Below are 25,033 nucleotides of genomic sequence, written 5' to 3' on the forward strand. Positions count from 1 at the left end.
TAAAATTTAAAAACATACAGAGAACATGAAGTTAGGGTGTTTGGGGATGCAAACTAACCAATGCTGCACCCTTGCAAACTTTGGTCCAGGTACATGTTTCTCAAACCCGGTTGTGTCTCAGCATCGCCTGAGCTGGTTTTAGAAGGCACTCGTGCACGGCCCATCCCCACCCAACTACATCCCACTCCCTGGTGGTGGCTCCAAGCAGCACGTATTGCCAAAGCTTCCCAGGACGTTCTAATGAGCAGCTGGTGTAGAGCCAGTGTGGGAAAAGGCAGCCCTTCTCGGGTGGAGGAAGTCACGGGAGGCATTATTTCAGAAATGCTAACACATGGTGGGAGATTGCTAATTAGTGGAACTGAGCGGGAAGAGCGGAATTACAACAATAATATTAATTAAGAAAAAAAGATGACGAAAAATCGTTAAGCTTCTGAGCAGCTCTCTCGATTTTCCTCTGAGCCACCATGAAACCTACAGGTGACGGCATTTCCTTTGAGCGGCTGCTAGCGGATTACAGGGGGGCTTCCCAGATTGTCTGTCCAAGGCCTCCTAAGGTGGGCAGAGGGCTCCCCGGAGCCAGGCACAGCCTCAGGCTCCAAGGTGCAGGGCGAGTGCCAGAGGGTTTTGCTTGTGTGTTTATTTTTTATTCTTCTGCTTCATTTTAAAAAATGTATGAGGTTCCAAACTTTATTCCCTAACAGGCATGCTTCTCTTTTTTTTTTTTTTTTTTTTTTACCATTTTAACCATTTTTTCCCCCCTCCTCAAAGTCCCAGTGTATGGTTGTATATTCTACTTGTAAGTCCTTCTAGTTCTTCTATGTGAGCCACCACCACAGCATGGCTGCTGACGGACAGGTGGTGTGGTTCCATGACCAGGAACCGAACCCAGCCCACCAAAGTGGAGTGTGCCAACATTTAACCACTAGGACATCAGGCCTAGCTCAACACACTTCTTTTACTATAAAAGAAATGATGTTTTCCTTTTCCAAGCTTTTGAATCAGAAGACACACAGGTGCATTGGCTTTCACAACCTCAGCACAAGAACGAGTCCCCGTGGGTAAGTGGGCCTCTGTCCAGGAGGTCCCGGGGGAGGCAGGAACTGCTGTGCGTCCCTCTGACCCTAGGTCAGGGTCATCTGGTTCCATGCCCTCTCTGGGGCCTCATCTAGATTCCCAGGATAGGAGAGAGCATGCCCCAGGATGCACCCCCAGCTGCCAGGACTTGGAGATGTATTTGCATGCCTTGGATCTGGCCTCATTAACACCTGAGGGTCATGGGGCACAAGCCTTGCAGGGTGAGTAAACACATTGTCTCGGTATGGGTGGGGGACTAGCTTCGCCTCAGAGGCCATGCCTCACCCAGCAGCAGGGGCTGCCTGGACACAATGGTGAAGACCACCAGGCTCATCTTGGGCATCTGTGATTGATTGGTAATGTCTGTGTGGCAAAGAGGTGTGGGTGGGGGGACCACAGCGGCTCTTTCCCACACTTTGATCTAGAAAAACTGATTCTTGGCTCTGGCTTCAAAGAACCATATATATTTTGATAGTGAAAATGCAGCCCAGGCCCCTCCCGAGAGCTATTAAATCAGACTCTCTGGATGTGGGGCCAGAGCACCAGTGTTTGCAAACTCGTCCTGGGTGATCATCAGATGCAGCCCCTGGCTGAAAACCCTGGGTGTTGAGGGCAGCCCTTCTCCCGTGTAAAAGATCATGTGCATCATAGGCCTTACAACTAGAGGGCCCACCCTCCAGTCTTGCCAGCACTGAGGGTTTTCCAAGACAAGGGACTTTTGGGCTAAAACCAGGGAAGTCCTGGGCAGACTGGGACACCTAGTCATCCCATTTATAGCAAGGCAGAGAGACTGCAGGGGTCAGAGGATGGGATGGTCCTAGGGTGACCAGCATGTCCTCATTTGCCCAGGACTTTCCTGATTTTAGCAATGAAAGTCCATGCACCAGGTAACTCTCCAGTCCCAGGCAAACCGGACTGTTGGTCACCCTAGCGAGCACCCATGCTGGTGGGAGTGGGAGAGGAGGAAGGGAACAATAAAAATGACAATGACAAGAACAAGAAAGGGGCACAAGATTGATCACTTTCCTCTCTCATACGGAGATCCTGGAAGGGACCCCATCTCCCTCTGCGCATTTCTTCCTAGCCTGCCTTTGTGTTGGAATCACGAGACGGGGGAGGGAGGGCTGTAGAAACCCCCGATGCTTGGGTCCCAGCCCCAGAGGTTAGCTCCGTGTTCGTTTCCTACACGTCCGAAGGACCATAACCTGAGTGGCTTAAAACAACGGGAGTTTATTCTCTCACAGTCCGGAGGCCAGAAATCTGAAATCAAGGTGTCGGCAGGGCTGTGCCCCCTCTGAGACTCTGGGTGGCATCTGATGCCACCCTCCAGCCTCTGGTGGTGGCCAGCAATCCTTGGTGCCCTTGGCTCGCGGCTGCATCACTCCTGTCTCTGTCTGCATCGTCACAGGGCTTCTCCCCTGTGTGTCTGTCTCTTTTCCTCTTCCTGTAAGAACACTAGTCATGTTGAATTTAGGGCCCACCCTACTCCAGTATGACCTCACATTAACTGGAAAGACCACATTTCCAAACAAGGTCACCTTCACAGGGCCATATCTTTTGAGGGGACACAGTTCAGCCCATAGCAGGCTCTCACTGGTCCGGGTGTCACTGGAGCACCTGGACTCTCAGAAGCTCCCAGGTGATTCTCACGTGCAGTGGCAGCCAGGGCGAGCCCAGTCTGCGCTCCTGGCTGCCGGCCAGGCCACTGCAGGGCGCCCGCAGATCTCTGCGCCAGAGCTCTCCTATCTGGGCAGAAGGAGCCCGCCCAGAGCCTGCAGAGGGCAGCAGTGCGACCGAACGTTGGACGCTTTTGTTTCCATTTTAAAATCATGAATATTTCATGTTTATCGACTATGCATCATTGAAAACAATTGTAGTAAAGTACACCTAACATAAAATTTACTGTCTTAACCATTTTAAGTGTACGGCTCAATGGCGTGAAGTAAATTTCCATTGTCGTGTAACCACCACCACCATCCATCTTCAGAACTTTTTCATCTTCTCAAATGGAAGCTCTGTCCCCATTAAAAACTAACTCCCATCTCCCCCTCCCTGGCCCTGGTAACCACATTCTACTTTCTGTCTCCATGAATCTGACTCCTCTAGGGACCTCCTATAAGTGGAATCATATAGTATTTGTCTTTTTGTGCCTGGCTTATTTCACAACATAATGTCCACAAGCTTGCAGCTTTTAATATAAATATACTTTTCACATCCAAATTCTTAATGAAAAGATGCCCCACGTTTGTCCTGTGGCTTTACATGGCCCCCAGCCCATGCACACGGACTCCTGGGAGTTAGGGGCCCAGGATGCGCAGCTGTGGAGCCCAGTGTACGGCCCAGGCCCCGGGCGTGGACTGGGGACAGTGGCTGTCCTGTGCACCAGCCCCACCCAGGGCCCTTTTCCCATCTTGGCTCTGTGCTCATTCCCTGGGCAGCCCCTTCCCCTCCTATTCCAAACCACAGCATGGGCCTGCTGCTCTAATTTATGAGCCATTGTGAGCCCAAGAAGCCCTCTTTGAAATGAAGAGAGTGTGTTAATAAACCCACAACAATGGGGATTTGGTTAAAACAGGAGCGTTATGGAGGGCCCTTCAGGTCCTTGGAGAGACTTCACGCACTTTCTCCTACTCCATCCCACACCAATGCAAAAGGTGAAGGTTTATTACTCTCATTTGATAGAGGCCATTATGGCCCAAAAAGGTTAATTAGTTTCCACAGGGTCACACCACCTGGTTGAGATGAATCATTCTGGCCATATCCGGGGTGGAAAGACACAAGTGTCACCCGGGTTTGGATGGTAAATCATTTGTCCCCACTTGTCAGCTGGGATCCAAACTCACGGCTCTCGGGGTGCGGGGAGAATGTCTGCATCCTGCCTCCGGGCGCCCAGGGAAAGGTGGCTGAAATGGAATAAAGATGCTGTTCAAGGGCAAGGGAGGGGAGATGGGGCCCTAACAGATGCCCAACCATACTGGTCTGTCCAGCACTGGGGGTTTCCCGGGTACAGGTGGCTGAATAAGGGCTCCTCAAGGTGTCCACAGCCTCATCCCTAGAACTTGTGAAAATGTTACCTTATATGGCAGAAGGGACTTTACAAATGGTTGAGTTAATGATCTTGAGATGGGGAGGTTATCCTGGATTATTCTGGTTGGCCCAATGGAATCACAAAATTTCCTGTAAGAGGGAGGCGGGAGGATCTGAGTCAGAGAGAGATTGGAAGATGCTCTGCCGCTGGCTTTGAAGATGGAGAAAGGGGCTAGGAGCTAAGGAATGAAGGCAGTTTCCAGAAGCTAAAAAAGGCCAGGAAATGAATTCTCCCCTAAAGCTTCCAGAAGGAATGCAGCCCTGCCGAAACTATGATTTTAGCCCTGATTTGAGACCTTCCGACCTCCAAAACTATAAGAGAATACACTTGTGTTTAAGTCACTAAGTTTATAATTTGTTACAGCAGCAACAGGAAATGAATACACTGGGACATGGGACATTCATCTAAAATCAGGAAAGTCCCAGGCACACTGGGATAAACTGGTCACCCTAGACCCCAGAGACCTGCAGGTAGTTGAGGGTGATTTAGAAAGACAGCCACTGTCCTTCCAGGGCTCACGGGGGACGCTGTGCATGTGGCAGCAGAGCAGGAGACGACAGGTGCCGAAATGGCAGGAATAACAATGCTGAGATGAAGAGCTGCCCTTATGTCTTCCCCTGAGCATCTCCCTCCTGGACACCGTGACCCTGTGCTCCAGTGTTTCCTACACTGGCCCTTGGACCTGAGTGGATGGGTAGACTTTTCTGGAGGGAATGGAAACACTTTTATAGTCTGAGCTTCTGATTTGTACATCAATGTTCTCCAAACTGGAGTCCCCAGACATGTTCTTGGCGTCCTGGAGAATCCTGTTTCCTTAGGGTGCAATTTGCTCAGGTTTGAGAAACACAGAAGTAGCTACTCAGGTTTGCCCTGGCGGCTACCACAAGTCTCAGGGCCACGCTCTCCACGTTTTCTGCTGCACCTTCCTAGAGCCACCAGAAGTTGACAGCCCCCTGTGAGCTCTGGAGCGGGGCAGGAGCAGTAACGTGCTGGCAGATGCTTAACAACTGGCTTTCCAGAAAATAAAAATATGTGCACATATACGTACATATGTTTATTATAAATTTTACTGACATAAAGGGATTGTAGCTAACAACCCACAAATGATAAGTTAGGATACTCTATTGTAAATTTAATACAATTATAACTTCAGTATAACCTGTATTCCTTGAAAAATCCACTGTTAGCTTTTAAAATTCTATTGCCAACAATAGAGTCACATTAGTAGGCTGTGAATGAATGCTTGATTGATAGCTGATTCAGCAAAGAATGTGGCTCACAGCATTGACAAACAATTATAGTTCTGACCTGAATGTTGGTTGGTATTTTCATTTCTGTAAACTGGTAATACAAAAATGAGATAACAAAGACATATGTCAAAACTTCACTCGTTTGACAATGATGTAACTTCCCTGCTGAATTAGATAATAGTTTTCAAATACTGGAAGAATATTTTCTCAATGTTTTTGTGCTATTCACAATGTAACAGCTACAGACATGACGCATATTTAAGGTTAATTTGCATTATTAACATTTCTCCACCACTTTCTTAAGTCCAGACGATCAACAGAAGAATATAACGAGGACTGATTTCCATGGTGTAAATACTCCCATCATAGACGATTTCAAGCTGCTAATGCGGCATTGCTGAAACTGAATTGGGAAGAGACGTGTACCACATACAGTATTTCTACCATGCAGATGCAGTAGACATACATAACCCTAAGAACATAGATAATAGTAACAATACCATACAGATGCAATAGACATAAATAACCCTAAGAACATAGATAATAGTAAAATGTAGTTAAGTAATTAGGAAGTGATGGCTTTTAAGTAATTACTTGCTTTGTTTTTTATATAATTTATTTAATTATAAGTTTGAAAGTTTTAACTTTTAACAACGTTAACTAGCACCTTATGAAATTCCTGAGATTTAACCATGGCTCTGATGAGCCATTTCTAAGCAGCTCTTGTACAATGCTAGAGGAAGTAGCCTACAGTGGTTTAACTTAAGCATCATTTCTTTCTGAAATGCCTTGTATTCCCTTATAAAATATATTTAAGGTTTGTAACTATTAAATGGTAAAATCATTTGTTTTAATATAAAGATTGTTTTTCCAAATCTTTAGTGAAATTGAACCTCAATAAAATTGTGTGGCAGAGTATAATGGTGAAGAATATTATCCTAAGCTTCCAGCCTAAGAAGCTATAAAAATAAAAATTAAATTAAGCCGACAACAATGACATATCACTTTATACCATTAAGATGGCTATTATTAAACAAACAAACAGAAATAAGTATTGGTGAGGATGTGGAGAAACTGGAATGCTTGTGCATTGCTGATGGGGATGTAAAATGGTGCAGCTGCTGGGGAAAATGGTATGGCGATTCCTCAAAATATTAAACATAGAATTGCCATATGATCCAGCAATTCCACCTTTGGCTATATACCCAAAGGAAGTAAAAGCAGGTTCTCAAAGAGATGTTTGTACATCCGTATTCATAGCAGCACTACTCACAATAGTCCAAAAGTGGAAGGAACCCAAGTGTCCACGGATGGATGAGTGGATAAACAAAATGTGGTATTTACATGCCATGGAGTATTATTCAGCTTTAAAAGGAAGGAAATTCTGGCACATGCTCCACCATGGGTGAATTTTTTGAGGACATTATTCTACCTAAGTGAAATAAGCTATCACAAAAGGGCAAATGCTGTGTGATTCCACTTACATGAGGTCCTTAGAGCAGTCAAATTCATAGACACAGAGAGTAGAATGGTGGTTACCAGGGGCTGGGGGTGGGAAGAACAGGAACAGAGTTTCAGTGGGAGAAGATGAAAAAGTTCTAGAGACAGATGGTGGTGATGGTAACAGGACAATGTGAATGTACTTAATGCTGCTGAACTGTACACTTGAAAATGCTAAAAATGGTAAATTTTCTGTTGTGCTTACCATAATTAAAAAATTAAATTAAACTCAAAGTAGATAAAATAATAAAAATAAGAGTGGAAATTAAGGAAAAAAGAAAACCTAAAAACAATATATAAAAATTAATTAAACCAAAAACTAGTTCTTTGAAAAGATCAATAAAGTTGGTAAACATTTAGCTAGACTGATCAAGAAAAAGAGAGAAGACATAAATTACCAACAAGAGGAATGAAAGAAGAGAAAATACAGGATTGTGCACTTCAAAACGTGCTGAGAAGGTAGATCTCAAGTTGAGTGTTTTCATACAAAAAACAAAAATAAAAACAAAAACAAAATGGAGACAAGGAAAGTCTGGGGAGTGAGGAGTCTGTCTGTTACCTTGATTGTGGGGATGGGTCACAAGGGTCTGCTTATGTCCAAACTCACCACATTGTCACAAGACATATGTGCGGTTCTTTCTATACCAATTATACCTCAATAGAGATGTTTTAAAAAAGAGAGATACCACCATGGATGTTCTAGACATTCAAGGGATAATAAAGGAAAACGACAAGCATCTTTATGCCAATAAATTTGACAAATTAGATGAAATGAACAAATTCCTTGAAAGACAAAAGTATAAAAATGGACTTAAAAGGAAGTAGAAAAACTAAACAGCTCTAACTCAATTAAGAAGTTGAACTCATAGTTGACCATTTCATAAAGATAACACAACGGTGTATGTTAGAAAATTCCAAGGAATCAGAAAAAGATCTATTTTTTTTCAGTGAGGAAGATTGGCCCTGGGCTAACATCTGTGCCAATCTTCCTCTATTTTGTATGTGGGATGCCATCACAGCATGGCCTGATGAGCGGTGTAGGTCCGAGCCCTGGATCTGAACCTGAGCAGAGTGTGTGAACTTAACCACTATGCTACTGGTCCGGCCCCAAAAAGCTCTATTTTTAAAAAGCACTCTATTAGTCGTAGTAACTAACAAATGAATTTATCGTAGTTGCTAATTTTTATTAAAAAAAGTCTGCTGAGGGGCTGGCCCGGTGGCATAGTGGTTAAGTTCGTGTGCTCCACTTCGGCAGCCTGGGGTTCGCAGGTTCGGATCCCAGGCATGGACATATGCACCGCATATCAAGCCATGCTGTGGCAGGCATCCCATATAAAGTAGAGGAAGATGGGCACAGATGTTAGCCCAGGGCTGGTCTTCCTCAGCAAAAAGAGGAAGATTGGCAACAGACGTTAGCTCAGGGCTGATCTTCCTCACCAAAAACAAACAAACGTCTGCTGAAATTTTTGTTGGGATTGCTTTGAATCAATATACAAAACCAATTGTATTGATACATATTAACAAACAATTGGAAAAAGGAATTTTAAAATATTTTCAAAGCATTAAAAACCATGAAATACTTAGTGATAAATTTAACAACATGGATTCACAATTTATATACTGGAAACTACAGAACTTTTCTGAGAGAAATTAAAAAGGACCTCAATAAATAGAGAGATACACTGTGTTCATAGATTGGAAGATTTGATATTTGTCTGTAGATTCAAAACAACCTCAATCAAAATCTCAGCAGGCTGTTTTTTTTTTTGTAAATTTAACAAGCTGGTTCTAAAATTTACGTGGAAATACCAAGGACCTAGAATAGTCCAAATGACTTGGAAACAGAAAAACAAATTTGGTGGGCTTACACTGCCTGACTTCACGACTTTTTATAAAGCAAGAATCAAGACAGTGTGGTATTGCATTAAGACGGACAAATAGATCAGTGAAAAGAGTGAGTTCAGGAATGGATCCTCATATATGTGATCAAGCGATTGTCCGTGAAGTGCAAAGGGAATTCCATGGGAAAGGACAGCCTCTTCAGAGAATGGAGCTGGAAACACTGAACATCAGTACGGGGGAAAAAAATCCTTAATCCTTAACACACAATATATACAAAAAGTAACTTGAATTTGATCACAGACCTAAATATAAAAGCCATTACCAAGCGCCTAAAAGAAACAAAGGAGAAAATCTTTACCATCTCAGCATAGATCTTAGATCTGATACAAAGATGGGCCATAAATAAAAAATTGATACATTTTTAATTTTAAGAATGAGGTCTAATTTAAGTGTTCACCTAAGAAAAATGAAAGCATAGATCAACGGACAGACAAGTGCACGAATGTCCATAAGTTCTATCCATAAGAGCCCAGTCTGGAGACGACCCTCACGTCCCTCCGCAGATGAACAGATGGTCTCATGTCCACACACCAGAATACTGCTCAGCAATAACAAACAGAACCGAGTACAGACACACGCAGAACATGACTGGATCGCAAAAACATCTTGCAGGGTAGAAGAAGCCAGACGCCAAAACGTCTGCAGGATTCCACTTATGTAAAAAGTCAAGGAAAAGCAAAATCACCAATAGCGACAAAAAGGGGCAAGAGGGAACATTCTGGAGGAGATGGAACTATTTGTTACCTGGACTGTTGCGGAGGTTACCCAGCTGCGTACATTTGCTAAAACTCGTTGAACTATATACTTTAAATGGATGATTTTCACTGTATATAAACTGATTTAAAAGGTGGGGGTGGGAAGAGCTTTTGTGTTAGAACAGTCCAATCTGAATGGAGAGTGCGTCCTTGGGAGGATGAACAAGAGCAAAGTCAGAAACAGCCCCAATAGTCACTTAGAGGCAAAGACAGGGACCCTTTCCACGTGCAGGGAGGGGGTCCGCTAAGGGCCCCAGCTGTTTCAAATGGAAATGTGGGCTTTGCTCTGAGTCTGGATCTCAATCCCCAAAGGCATGGAATTGCTGTCTGGCTGCCCTAAGACAAGGCCACCCTAGGGCCATGCTCCCTCGGGGGCTGTCTCTAGCTTTTGCAGAAGGAGAGCGTGTGCCCCAGAAACTCAGCATCTAAGCCTGCAGTGGGCTCAGGGGTTGCTCGCTGCAGACTCCTGTGGGCAGGTGACCATTCTCTGACGCAGTGTTTATGGAAGGTGTGGTGCTGTCACACGGCAGGTGTGTGTGTGTGTGTCAGTGGCAGGGACAATCAGCAAGAAATGGTGCCCAAATTGGTCAAACCAAGGAGAGGGGGTAGGTAGAAAAAGCACTATCAACAATCAGAAATAAACAGGCCTGGTTCTACACCTGAGCAAAGGTTTCACTTCTGTCCCCTGGACACTGAAGTGACCGCCCGTCCCTCTAGTGGCTGTGGGGAAGATTGCAGTGCATGGTCCAGGCCCCCACAGTTGGGAGCGCCCTGGGTGCCCTGCAGGGGTCCAGGGGCTCACCTCCATGGGGCGGAAGGCCATGCCTCCACTTCTCTGAATTCTTTTGCTTTGTCTGTCACCATTCTTGGGAATTTCCATTAAAATTCATGAGAAGTTTACCTTTTATTTTCTAATACAGTGAAAAAGTTTTAAATATAAAAGTAATTGCATTTTTAATTTTCAAATTGTCAAGTTAAAAGATGCCCCGGGTTTGTCCTATAGCTTCACATAGACCCATGCACACGCCACACATCCCTGAGGTCTCGGGCCCAACGTGTGGCCCACCCACCAGCCTGGACCCACTCCTGGGTCAACGTGGAGCTCCCCTCCTGCATTCACCTCAGCTCTCACCCCCTCTGAATCCCTGCCCCGGGCCCTGACTGCTGTGCCATTGTGAGCTCTCTTTACGGGGGGCACATGTGAACATGCACCTCACAAAGGCAGTAGGATTAGAATCAGCTCCCATTTACAGGGCACCTATGATGGCGGTCACACACCCCCAACACTGGAAGGGGGTGTTTGTTACTCGACTTGACAGAGGACGTAGAGGAGGCCCCAAAGGATAGTCGGTCTACAGAGGGTCCCACAACTAGCGGACGATTCTCTTCACTGCCTGGGGAGCTAGCACCACCTCACAGGGCCCCGGGCAGGCCCTCCTGCCAGCCCCTGCTCCCAACCACACAGGACACTCCCTGTATACACCCACCCTGACACACAGGCACACCCTCCCACACACACACACACATACTCTACAGCGTTCCTTCCCCACAACGCATCTGCCTGGGCACTTTCCAGACCCCAGTGTGACCCTAACCTGGTGTCAGGCAGGGACCAGCCTCCCACCTCTGACCCACACCCCCCTCCTTCCTTTTCCCTCCCCTCTCTTCAGCATTCTCCTCTGTCTATCCCATCCTGGTCCTAGGTGTGGGGTGGGAGCGGGTGGGCATCTGGGGCGCCCAGGCCCCAGCCCCCCTGCAGCAGGGAGACCCCTTCCACTCTGCATAGTTTACTCCTGCCCCAGGATCCAAGTGGGGGTGCGGTGCAAGACAAAACACAGGCTGTTTCTCTGGTGGGCTCGTCTGGCGACATGGTGCCACCGAGGATGTTGGGGGTCAGAGGGAGGCGAATCAGTAAGGCAAGCGCAGCAAGGACCCGCACAGCCTGCGCGGCACACACCGTACTCAAACCACAGCGCATTAGCAAAAGTCAGAAACACGGGTGAGAAGTAACCACTTTTGCTTTTTCCCTTGGAACCTAGGAGTCTTGAAACTCGTGATATCGCCCTCTAGTGGCCACAAGAAAGCACGCAGCTGGCGCCTCCAGCCCTTCCGTCTGAAGGCAGAGGCCACCCAGCCGACACCTGCAGGGGTCCTGGGGCACAGCCGAGAGGGGAGAGCAGATGCCAGACGCTTCTGAAGCCCCCTGTTGATCTTAGAAAGCAAGTGACTTTGCAGTCTACTGCAAACTTTGTGTGCTTGTCTAAAAATGAAAATCCTATTTCCCTTCAAATCTTTCTGTGATGGTGACGCTCCAGGAGACACACTTGGCTTTGCCTGGAGCGTCCTGCACCCTGGGTCCTGAGGCTGTGATTTGACAGCGTGGGCCTTGGGCCTGCTCCCTGCTCCCTTCTGGGAATCACGGGGGACTTCGGGGTGGGTATTCCACGCACAAGACGCATTCCTGAGTCCACTGTGTGTCCCTACTCTGGTCTTGCCTTCCCTGTTAATTCCCACCTAATCTCAATGCTGCCATGCTGCTGGGCTTCATAATAATTACGGCCAACATTTACCAAGTCCTTACAACTGACTTACCCTCCTTTGAGGTGCGGACGATTATCATCCTTTGTAAAGAGAGCAAACTGAGGCACAGAGAAACCACGCAATGGCCCAAGGCCACACAGTGAGTGAGAAGCAAACCAGAGACTAGAATGCCAGCTATCTGAGACAAAGCCCACGTTCTTAACTGTTGGGCCATTGTACTGCTCACATAACGTGTGTCAAGAGAATCCACCTTCAAACTCTTTGTAACAAAGAATATTCATGTCAGCACTATTCACAAGTGCCCCAAACCCATAACAAACCCAATCAACTATAGTTTATTCATGTGGTGGAATATTATACAGCAATGAAAAATAATAAATTACTGCTACATGCAGTAACATGGGTGAATCTCACAGACATAATGTTATGTGGAAGAAACCAGAAATAAAGAGATATACAATACTATATGATTCCTCTAAAAAAACTTCAAAAACAGTTAATGCAGTTTAGAATAGTGGGTACCTTTGGGAGGTGGGGAAGTACAGAGGAACAGGTGAGGGCACAGGGAACCTCCTGGGCCCTGGAAAGTTTCTACATGCTGACCTGGGTGGTGGTGAATATAGGCATGGAAAAATTCATCAGGCTGTGTACTAAGATTTCTGCTCTGGGCTGTCATGCGCTTCATAATGATGTTTCAGTCAACGGTGGACCACATATGTGACGGTGGTGGTCCCATAGATTAGTACCATAGCCTGGGTGTGTAGTAGGCTATACCATCTAGGTTTGTGTAAGTTCACTCTATGATGTTTGCACAATAACAAAATCACCTAACAATGCAGTTCTCAGAATGTATCCCCGTGGTTAAGCGACACGACTGTGCACGTCTGTGGTCACCATAATGGCCCCAAAGATGGCCACACCCTAATCTCTGGAACCTGTGAATATGGTATGTGACATGGCAAAAGGGACCTTGCAAGAGTGATTTAGGTTACAGACTTTAACACAGAGGGGTCATCCTGCACTATCTGGGTGGGCCCAGCGTAATTCCATGAGCCCTAAAAAGCAGACAACTCTCTCTGGCTGGATTGAGAAGATGCGGCACAAGTCGTCAGCGAGATCCGAAGTGTGTCTTCATTTTCTACCGCTGCTGTAAGGAGTTACCACAAACCCAGCAGCTTCAGACACACGGCCTTACTATTTCCCTGTTTCTTTGGTCAGAAGGCCGGGTGGGCTCCGGGTCCTCTCACAAGGTCTCACAAGGTCAAAATCAAGGCATCGGCTGGGGGTTTCTTGCTGGAGGCTCTGGCGGGTGGTCTCCATTCTCCCCAGTGCCCAGAATCCTCCCCCCCCCCAAGGGCTCTTTCCCCAGATAAACCCAAGGCTGTGCCCCTCAGAGAAAGCTGGAGAGAAGCCCATCTGCTCAGCAGGGCTGGAGCTGGGGGCGGGGGGGATGCTGTGCGAGGGAAGTACCTCAGGCCCAGAGGTTGAGGAGGGGTCCCTGAGAGTGAGCGCCTCCTGTTTACACCCTGGGGCTCTCCCCACCTCACCCCTGCCCTGGCCGTGCTGAGCAGAGCCCTGGGGATCTCACCGAGAGAATCAACGTCCCTGCCTCACACCGATGCTCCTAGCGCTTGGTCAGATGAGTAAATACGCCTTCATTCATTCCTTCACTCATTCCCTCATTCACTCACTCCTGAGTTCTGTCCCCGGGGGGAAGTGCCCCCTTAGTGCCAGGTGCTGTGCTGGAGGCTGGGACCCCACTCCCGAAGAGTTACCGCTTGTGCTGGGGTCCCTCTTCTGAGGGGGCGTCCTGTATGGAGTTGCCACATTTAGCCAATAAAAATACAGAACACTCAGCTCAATTTGGATTTCAGATAAACAACAAATAATTTTTTTAGTAGACTTATGCTCCATGTAATCTTTGGGGCATACTTGTAGTAAAATATATATATATATATTTGCTCTGTACTTGAAATTCAAATCTGCCTGGTCATTGTGTATTTTATCTGACAACCCTAGCTGGGCCTCTTTCCCACTGTCACCATCTGAGACAGTCACCCTTTTCTCCATCACCCTGGTCACCATGGGGCCCCAGCCTCCCCCAGGGCCCCTCCAGGGCCCAGCAGAGCCACACAAGGACTGCTGTCTGCTGGGTGGCGGTCGGCTCCTGCACGCCCTGCTGCATCCCGCCCAGCTTTGCTGCGAAGGCTCCTCTGGGGTCGCCTGCGGCCCAAGGCCCCAGGGTGGCTGCACAGGGGAACTCCCCAGAACTGAAGGACCACCTGCTACCCCGGTGCCCCCACAGGGGTTCGGATTTAATTGGTCTGGGGGCAGCTCCAGCATCAAAAACTGTCAAAGCTTACAGGGGATTCAACATGCAGTCAGGTCTGAGACCCCAGCCCCTACGAGGCTGCCCTGACTCAGGACCCCTGTCTGAGGATGGGCCCTGAAGTGAGAAGCCGGTACCTGGCTGTGGTTAGTGGGTTCCATGATCAGCTGGGCCCGGGGTCTGGTCCTGCCTTTGTCAGTCTCTAGCTGTGCTGCCTCGGGCAGGTCGCCTCTACTCTCTGAGTTTCAGTTTCTTCCTGGGTCTCTCATTCGGCTGCTGTGAACAGCAATCAAGACAGCAGTTCTCAAATTGTGGTCCTTGGTCCAGCAGCACCTGGAAACCTGTGAGAAATGCACATTCTCCCCCATCCCAGATCTCCTAAATCAGAAATTCGGGGGTGTAGCCAGCAATCTGTGTTTTAAGGAGCCCCCCTGGTGACTCAGATGTGTGCCCACCCACAGGGATAAGGTGACAAGTGTCAAGGGCAAGACGGAGAAAGGTGGATACATGAAAGCCAGTTCCTAAGCTCCCAGGACAACTCCTGAATTGTGGGCTCTCACCTCTCGCCTCCAGGAGCCCGGATTTTACCCTTGCCTCCTGCCTGCAGGAGTCCAAGCCTGCTCAGTATTCCAGAACTTGCAGGCGGCCTCAAGGTCCAGGTGTCTGCTCTCGCTGGTCCAGGAGCGCTCACCTGTGACCTCTGAGAGATTCAAGCTCCATCAGGCACCTGCCCCTCTCCCTCTCTCCAGGCCGACAGTTCTGCAGCTGTGCCCATGGCAGGGTCCCCCTGCTCTCTTCCCCCAGCCCCCAGGGCGAGAACGTCCTGTTCCGACTGCATTTTGCAGCCTCCGGGCTCCACTGAATTGCTCCAGAATATGGAATTTGGAACACTTAAGGGGGAAAGCTTTTAATTCACCTCCCAATTCTTTAAACTGCCTGCTGTTTGAAAAATAAAACTGTAAAGTGATTGCTGATTATGGACCAGAACAGAAATAATGCACATTTTCTTACTTTGACTAAGTTAAAATAGCTTCCATTTTGGCATGGGGCTTTGAATCCCAGAAACCCAGGTGCTCAGCCCGATTGGCTGTGCCAGTTGACTCCTTTGAGCTCCAATTTTCTCACCTCAAATAATAGTAATAATTGCTGTGACGATTATCAGGATAATAGCAGAATTGGTAAGCGCTTTATCCTCCTAGCCACTCTCAGAGGTAGGGTCATGCAGCGGTTTGCCAACTTGGGGGCTCATTAGAGTCACCTGGGGAGAGTTTTGGATCCAGGTTCCCGTGCCATGCAGGGAGCAAGAGAACCTCGGGTGGCCGTGCCATCTGCATTTTTCCAATGCCCCCACAATTCCAAAGTGCAGCCAAGTTGGAGGGTCTGTGCCTGGTGGACGGCCAGGATTACTGCCCACCAGGCCTACGTTCCCTTTCTTCAGGAAATGGCGCCTCTGTTTTCCTCTGTGGACCCCCCTCCTTCAGACACACACAGCTCAGGCTGACACAGGCACACTTTGGGGACTTGGCCCTTAAACTTGGGTCACATGAACCCAAAGGGATCTAACCAAAGTCAACATATGGTGACTTAAAAAACTATTAACTTCATTTGGGAAGAAAAAAAGACGACTTTTTGTTGAGTTAAAAAAAATAAAGGAGCAAAGCTGTGTCATTAATTGGAAGCAGATGGGCAGCCTCTTTGCAGACGGCCTGCGAGGCAAGTCCATCCATCTTCCCTCTCCATCCCACCCGCGCACTGACGGCTTCATGGGAAACAGGCTGGGCCCAGCCGCCAGAGGTGCAGAGCCACAGGCTCTGGAGCGTCTGCCTGCCTCAATTTCCTCGTAATCATGGAACATCTGCTGTGCTGAGCCTGCCCTGTGTCCCTGGGGCCTGACAAGGCCATTAGTCACTGCCTCATCTGGCAATGTCACAACTGCCTTCTCACTCTCTTTTCTCCAGCTGGTCCATGGGGCCTGGGGGCCTGAGGGGTAGGGCTGGCTCCAAGCTACATGGGCCCCAAAGCCAGGACCCTGAGTGACAGCCCAGTGGCACAGCCAGGACCACATGCATGGGACCCTGAGTGACAACCCACTGGCACAGCCAGGGCCACGTGCATGGGACCCTGAGTGACAGCCCACTGGCACAGCCAGGGCCACGTGCATGGGACCCTGAGTGACAGACAGCCCATTGGCACAACCAAGGCCATGCACATGAGTGAGGCTCTTCAATGATGGAGGAGCGGGGGCAGCTGTGACACTGGCTTTCTGAATTTCCCTGTGGGCCCTCAGCCCTCTCGGGGTGTCTGCAGATGGCCTCTCTCCCTTCCCACATGGCCCCATAGATGGGCCGGGGCAGCCCCTTAGCCCGGAAGGCCAGGGTGGGGAACCAGCAGGTGTAGGAATAGGTTCTTTGCCCTCCTTTCTTCGGGTCACTGTTCCTCACCCCCGAGGATAAGGCCTAGAGCAGGGCGGCTTCCCAGGCGTGCGGCCTGTGCAGTCACAGGGCGCCCCGAGCTCCATTCAGTGCTCACTGTCGCCGTTTGAGACTCTTAATACTTTTGAACCAGGGGCCCTGCACTTGCCTCGTGCATTGGGCACGGAAAATTCTGTGGCCGCCCCAACCTACAGGGTGGAGGTGCAGAGGCCCGATAAAGCCAGGTTGAGATAATCAGGTCTGCAGTTAGCATTGCTCCGGCCTTGCACCTGCCTGAAGCAGAGGCCTGGGCTCCCCGAGATCCAGCCACCGACCCGGCCAAGGACTGACCACATCAGGATCTTGGGGGCTTTCACGCAGCAGCCCCCGTCTCTGGTCACCAGCGGGACAGCCCGTGGGGGAGGCAGGCCACATGCTCCTGCTCCCGCCTCATTCACCACCTTTCAGATCCTGAGTCGGTTCCCGTGTGTCCCCTAATGGTGGTAGTGTCATTGTGAACTCATGAATTTAAACGCTTGATAGGTTTTGATCCAGTGCAGCAAATTGCAATGTACAGATCTTAAACGGCTCCTCTTTCAAACAAACTGTATATATATACACACACAAATATACATGTATATATATACCTTGAAAATTGAAGCACTGTCTGGATATTTGCTGATATCAGAGAACTATCGTTACTACTTTAACTGTGCTAATAGTAATATATGTGACCACCTTTATTTTTAAGATTTCTCCTTATTTCTTAGTGCTGTATACTGGAATATTTATGGATTAAATGAAAACAAAAACTAAAAACACAGCACGCCTCCTCGGACCCCAGCCCCAGCCTCAGGAACCGGGTTTTCTGGTGTGTGTTCTGGCCCCGGCACCACCAGCATCAGCAGAAAGAGGCCTCGAGGCCCCTCTGTGTGACCTCAGGGGACTTGGGGACACATGACTTCTGAGCACCCAAGGCTCATCTCCCGTCAAACCTCGGGTAGGCGGGGCTGTCTAGGATGGAGGGTTGGAGACGCTGGTCCCAGCACCTGTTTGGCTGCAAAAGAGAGGGCTGGGTGGGCCCTGCTGATGGCGCAGGCAGGACCGTGCAGGCCCTGGGCTGCAGTCAGGTGGGCAGGAGTTCTGAAGAAGGAAGGAGACGGAGGAGGGGGAGCAGGTGCTGTGACCTGGAAGTCCGGTCAGGTGTGACCTGCCATGTCCCTGCCTCATGGCCAGGTAGCCCCAGAGAGAGAACACCGGCTCTGAGTCAGGCTGACCCAGCGCAAATCCTGGCTCAGGCCCTTGAGAGCCCTGCGACCTTGAAGAGTTACTTTCTCTCCAAGGGCGGGGACCTTGTCTGTCTCATTCACTGTCGTATCTCCTGGGCCAGGCACAAAGTTGGTGCTCAATAAACATTTATAAATCTATGGTGGTGTCTCCAAACCTTGGCTTCCCCATCTGCAAAATACTGCAGGACCCGTCTCAACAGGAGGTAATGCCCGTGAGAAGGTCATTGCCAGGCCTGGCCACCAGGGGGCAGCAGTAAACCTGAGGCTGTAATTCTTCCCCGGTTTGAGGGCAAAGGGAGGCGTTTCATAGGGCTCCATGGGAAGGATGCTCAGGGTGAGGCTCCTTTCGGCATCAGTTTCCATAAGAAAATGTCTCATGAAGATGGCTTCTTAGGCTACCATTATCACTATCATTAACGATATCCTTTCCAACTATCATCAATTAGAACAATATGACAATGTAACTATATATTTACCTATACCTGTATGTAGCTCTGTATCTGTATCCATATACTTATCAATATCTGTTTCTGTATCATATGCATGTCCATATATATCTATATATGGTAAGTATCACTTACTGAGCAGTTACCATGGGCCCAGCATTCTGCACACATCATTGGATTTTATCTTCATAACGACCTGTGAAGCAGCCATATTATTGTGCCCATGTCTCAGACAGGAAACTGGGGTGACTTGTCTGAGGATGCAGACCAGCAGAAGGAGATCTGGGGTGTGAACCACGGAGTCTGCCTCCAGGTTCTCCTGGTTCCCACCAAAGCCAACAGAGGCCAGGATGTGGGGTGGGATGTGGGCCAGGCAGGGTGCTCGGTGTATAGCCCTGACCTGAGCATTTGCGGAGGCAGTGGAGGGAAGACCAAGGTTCTGGGGTAAGGCCATGGGCAAGAGGTACCCAGGAGAAGGAAGGAAGGAGGTGAGCTCCTCACCCCTCCAGGTAGCAAGGAGAAGCTGTGAGGCAGACCCAGGCTTCTCTGCATACAAGCCCACTGACTCCTAGGGGAACCCTAGGAGCTGAGGAGGAGGGTACAGTTCACCCAGGGAGGGGGGCCTGGTGGTGAAACAGGGGAGCTCTGGCTTTGTGGCCAGACAGGATGACTATGTCAGTGAGTTCTGCTGTGTAACAAATCCAAAACTTAATGGCTAAAACCCACAATCATTTATTTACCTCCTGATGCTGCGGGTTGGTAGTTTGTCTGGGCTTCTCTGGGTGGCTCTGGCCTCGGCTGGCTTCCTTCAGAGTCTTTGGTCAGCTGTCGGGCTGGCTGGGGGCCGGCTGGTCTAGGCTGGCTTCAGCTGGCCCAGCTTGTCTCTGGGCCTCCTGCAGGCTCACCTGGGTTTCACGTGGCAGAGGCTAGAGAGAGTGCAAGATCACAGTGCCTCATGGGACCGGGGCTCAGAGCGGGCACGCTCCCCTTGCTGCCTGCATTCTTTCTGCGGAAGCAAGTCCCAGGCCAGCCCAGAGCCAAAGGAGGGGAATCTACCTCTGACTCCACCGCTGACGGGAGGAACAGCAAAGCCACGCTGCAAAGGGTGTGTGAACAGGGGGCAGAGAACTGGGCAGTTTGCAATCCACCAGAGTGGGCGTGAACCGTGACTCCTCCACTAACCTTGAACAGGCCGGTTGACCTTACAGAGCCTCCCTCTTCTCATCTGTTACATGGGGCTCTCATGAGGACGAGATGATATGACTCCTGGAGAGCTGGGCCTTCCTCTTCGTCACTTCTGGGCCCCTTGCCCCTCCTCTCATCTGTCCACCTCACATTCCAAAAAGCCCAGGCCCCATGTGAGGAACTGCAGTCCGAGACAGGCCGTGAGAGTGGACATTGCCCTGCAGTGAATGAGAATACGTCTGGGCTTTTGTCATCAGCTCCCCTCCAATGGCATCATCACACAGTCTGAATAAAACCCAACTGCTCACCATGGTCCACGAAGCTGGTCCCTGCCGTCCCGCCTGTTCCTTGACCATACTCAGTTTGTTCCCACCTCAGGGCCTTTGCACTGGCTTTGCCCTCTGCAGGAGAGGCACTCCCCTAGCTCCTTGCAAGACTGCTCACTCTCAGTACATGCGTCTCACACATTCTTTGACACCCCCGGCCTCATCTAGCCCTCCTCCCTCCCGGTGATTTTTAGTATCATGTCAACTTGCTTTATGATCATTTTTCTTTTCTTTTTTTTTTTTGAGGAAGATCAGCCCTGAGCTAACATCCATGCTAATCCTCCTCTTTTTGCTGAGGAAGACCGGCCCTGAGCTAACATCTATTGCCAATCCTCCTCTTTTTTTTTCCCCCAAAGCCCCAGTAGATAGTTGTATGTCATAGTTGCACGTCCTTCTAGTTGCTGTATGTGGGATGCGGCCTCAGCATGGCCGGACAAGCGGTGCGTCGGTGCGCACCCGGGATCTGAACCTGGGCTGCCAGTAGCAGAGCGCGCACACTTAACTGCTAAGCCATGGGGCTGGCCCTATGATCATTTTTCCAAGTATTCACACTGTGGATGTCTTCTTCCTCGTTTGTTTTGGTATCATCTGTCTCCCCCAGGATGCAAGGCCCTGTGAGCAGGGACCTCTGTTTTGGTCACAGTTGCAGCCCAAGCTTCTAGTGTGGTACCTACCCATAGTAGGTACTCAAGAAATATTCAGATGTTATCCGGCTGGAGTAGCTCCACCTCCCGAGCTCCACGTGTCCATCTATGGGTGGGGATATGAGAACCCCACCCCGGTCATTGGATGCTGTGGGAAGGCGCAGAGTCGGCCAAGGAGAAGGGCTTGGGGCAGTGCCAGCTCGGTGTGTGGGGGCAGATACGGACGGCTCTTCCCTGGGGGTGAAACAAGGCCCCAGAACCCCGTGACTCACGAGGGGGATCTTGGACGTTCGATGGGTGCAGCAGCGCTGACCTCTCCTCCCAGGGGCTCCCGTCCACTGCACAAAGGTGTACACCCTGTTGTTTCTTTTAACGAACATCCTGCTCAGACTCACCTGTACTGGGAGATGGAGCCGGCTCCGTGACTCCGAAACTGGTCCGCGGGCCTGCGGTACCAGCACAGGCCGTTTTAAACATACATGAGGACGGGTGGTCAGCGGGACACTGGAGGCTCTGGCGGGGCTTCTGTGGAGCTTCTGTTGACGCATTTGGCGTTGACGCAAAGCCAGGTTCAGATACGTGTTGGGGTGGAAGGCAGCCTGGAGCTCGGCTTTCAAAAGAAGATGCAGCCTACGCCAGAACGGGGGTCTCGGGACGCTGCTGGCTTTCGGAGGGTGGAGGAAGAAAGGCCATCAGCCCGGGGCTCCGCACTCTGCCTCCCAGGAGCCCAGGCCAGGGCCGACTCCATCGGGTTCTGATGGTCTCGACACCAGCGCTCAGACCACGAGCCGCAGCGCGCCTCCACCTGCTCCCAGCTCAGGGGAGGGTGATGCATCCACCGGGTCGCCCATACCAGAGACTCTCGCCTCATCCCGGAGCCCTGCCCTCTGCACACCCCCATCCTATCAGTACTGTGTCCACTTCTCTCCCTCCCCACCCCACCATCATCATCTCCACCTCGATGACTCTAGCAGCTTGAACTCTAGTCCCAGATGCCAGGGTCTCCCCTCAACCCCAGGCCAGCTTCATGAGTCTGTCTGAGCCCTCAGTTTCCTCATCTGTGAAAAGGGGATAATAACTGGACCGAGCCCCAAAGTCAATGTGAGTGTTGCCTGAGGCAAGGGCCGTGCCTGGGCGTGTGCAGGCACTGGAGAAGCATTCACTATGATTGTGTCTCATGCTGTCTCTTTCTGGACAGGTGTAAACCTGCCCACAGAGAGGCAATGTCACCTAGTAGCTAAGTCCAAGGTAAAGGGTCAGTCAAGCCTTGGTTTGAAAACCGTCTCCGCCATTTCTAGCTGGGTAGACATCTCTGTGCCTCGGTTTCTGTATTTATAAAATGGGCACGAGACAACTTCCTCCTTGTAACGATGAGTAGGAAAGAGAATACACACAAACCATCCTGCATAGTCGTTAAAAAACATTGTGAGCCACTTAATAAACAGAGCAATTATCATCACAAGGCATAGAGGTTAAAAGCTGGGACTCAGAGCCTGCTGCCTGAGTTCAAATCCCAGTTGCTGTGTGACCATGGCAAATTGCCCACCCTCTCTGAACCTTTGTTTTCCAAACTGTGAGACGGAGGCAGTGTTACCTACCTCGGGTCGTCGTGAGCATTCCAGACGAGGCTCTGTGTGATGAGCGACAGAAGTGCTGGCTGTCTGTTGCGATTATTGGCTTTGCCGTCACGCGTGGTTTTCAGGTCCCGTGTGGTGGAGTAGAGACTAGATTGCCCTCATTCCCTTCACAAAATTCAGGCGGCTGTTTTCAACAGACTCCATGTGGGATCCACCCTGGGATAATTACCGAAGGTGCCACTTAATAGTCATCAGTGAAGAACTAAGGAAGCCTCTGTTTGACGGCGTCACTGGGAGCTTGAGAGAGAGCGGGAGCAGAGCTGTGGGGGGCTTCGTGGTGTCCCGCCACTCCGGGGCCCAGAGGCAAGGCCGGGGAGCGAGCCCGGGAAGGCCGCCGGGCTCTCCTCCTCGCTCACTCGCATCTCCAAGCACCTCGGAGACTGAGCGAAGGGCCCAGTAGTGGCACCGAGGTCCCAGCGAGGTGACTCGGCCTGCCCATGTCACCCCACTCTGCTGCCCCCTTTAGTGACAGACCACTGAAGACACTCTGCGGGCTCCAGGGGGCTGGGGGCGGCTCTGAAAGGGAAGAACTCACCCTTCTCTTTCCTTCAGACGTTGCCCAGGGAGTCTTTTGACAAATAAACAGACTCCAGAAGAGCCTGGCTCTCTGGAATTTTCCAAATCAGACAGCACACAGGTTTCCATGGGTTGGGGGGTGCTGGAGGCGTTAGAGCAAGCTGGGATCCACTCAGCCCCTAGGACTGAAAAAGGCCAGAAAAAACACACACCAGATTGTGTGAAGTGAGTGCTTCCCAGAGGGAACTGGGGATGGAGCTGGGGGAGGGTCACAAGGGGTGAATTGTGGGCTCCTTTAGAGGAGGACACTTCTGTCCCCATCGTCCCCATCACCAGAGTTCGGAAGGAGTGAGTTGGTGCCAGAGGTGAAAGGCATGGATGCGATGACCCACAAGTATGAGAAAGGGAAACTGAGGCTGCCTTTATTTCCCTGGGTGAATCCTGCTCTTGGTGGGACACACACTGTCTTAGCACACCCTCTTTGGGTGCAGGTTCTCTGAAACCCAGAAAGTTCTAGAGGCAATACTGCTTTCTGACTAGAGGGGGTGCTGTTGCCTCACAAATGAGCGGCCCAAGGTGGCTGACTGGAAAAAAACTTCTATCTGCAGTCCAGACTCGGAGAAGTTTCCATCTGCAGAGGGCTCTGGAACAGGGCCTGAATCATGACAAATCCTGGGTCTTTCTCCTGCTGGTACCCACTTTCCCAGGGAAGGCCTCCTCCACACTCCTGCAGGTTGGTGTGAGGAGAAGAGAATTTCAGAGCTAGGGAGCCCTGACCACAGTGGCTACAACATGCCACAACGTGCAACACCCCACTACACTGTCCCAGAGCTGGGGCCTGGGAGCTGCCAAGGATCACAAAGAGCTACAATGTGTCACAATGTTGCAAAGCTGGACTCTGTGCTGAACGCTTTACAAGCACTTTCCCTAAGCCCCACGGTCACCCTAATGGGGTCGATATGCACATTGCAGAATCTCTGAGTGGTTGGTCACTCGCCCAAGGTCATAGGCATGCAGTCAGTGAGAGAGCTGGCATGTGGACCTGGGTCTCTGTGGCTCCAGGGCGGATGCTCTTCACTACTCCTTATGTTATTTGGGGGCTGGTGGCAGTTGGGCCTGAAGCTTTGGAGTGGCATTTCTACTCCCCAACTGCAAGTCTTGTTCTGTTAAGGGGGTACGTGTCTGACTCCCCCGACTGGGGGTGTGGCTTGAACTGGACCTGAAGTCCGGGTCCTGGTCGGTCCCCCCTCCCCCGGCGGAGAGGCTGCAAGGGTCTCTCAGTGTCCGAGCTGCCCTGGAGGGGTCTGGCACTCTGAGAACCTTTGGAGGAGTTTCCATTAAACAGTCAGCTCTGGCCAGATGTTCTCAGCTTTTAAGCCATATTTTTTTATGACCTAAGAGGGACCCTTTCCCCATTTTCGGGAAAGGAAAAACATAAGGAGAGAATGCAGCACAGGCCGCCTGGTTTCCATCGCAGTGCTCAAAAGGAGGCCAAGGTCCGGGCCCCCAGCTTCAGCTGAGCCAGCAATCAGCAGTGTTCAAGCCCATGAGTCAGGCAGGGGGAGATAGGAGAGGAAAAATGTGTTTTCTTTTCACATTTACGCATTAAAAAGAGAGAGCGTGAGATGGAAAAAGGACAGGGCAGCCATTAGCCTGACTCCTCCCACGCCCGGGTTTATGGAAAAGCATACGTCAATTCAATGTCCACAAAAACTGAATTTTTTCCAGCGAGGACTGCTCTGCCAGCTAATCTAGCCCATTTCTTGGGGCCACTCTGAGTTTTTGTAAATAAAACCAATGAGGACAACTTGCAAAAATGAACGTTGTTAGGCAAAACCTGATAATTTGGCGCCAACTGGAATTAATTGGGCATACTGAAATCCTGGGAGGCTTAAGATGACTCTCAGGATGGGTTTTTTCTAAATGACTTGACATCTGTCCAGCGGTGTTGCTCGACTCCAAACAGGGCCGGTCGTCAGGGAGCCCTGGCCCCCGTCCTGGATCTCGAGAAGGTGGGCAAGATGGCAGCCGAGAAGTTCTCAGCACAGCCGCCTCACGGGTTCCCAGAGGGCCTCAGCGGGGTCTGTGCAGCACACTTGAAATGTATACGGGAAACACATCTGTTCTGGACCCTTTTTCT

The sequence above is a fragment of the Ceratotherium simum genome, chromosome 21, assembly GCF_057802395.1.
Source record: "Ceratotherium simum simum isolate JZ-2026a chromosome 21, ASM5780239v1, whole genome shotgun sequence".
NCBI classification, from domain to species: domain Eukaryota; kingdom Metazoa; phylum Chordata; class Mammalia; order Perissodactyla; family Rhinocerotidae; genus Ceratotherium; species Ceratotherium simum.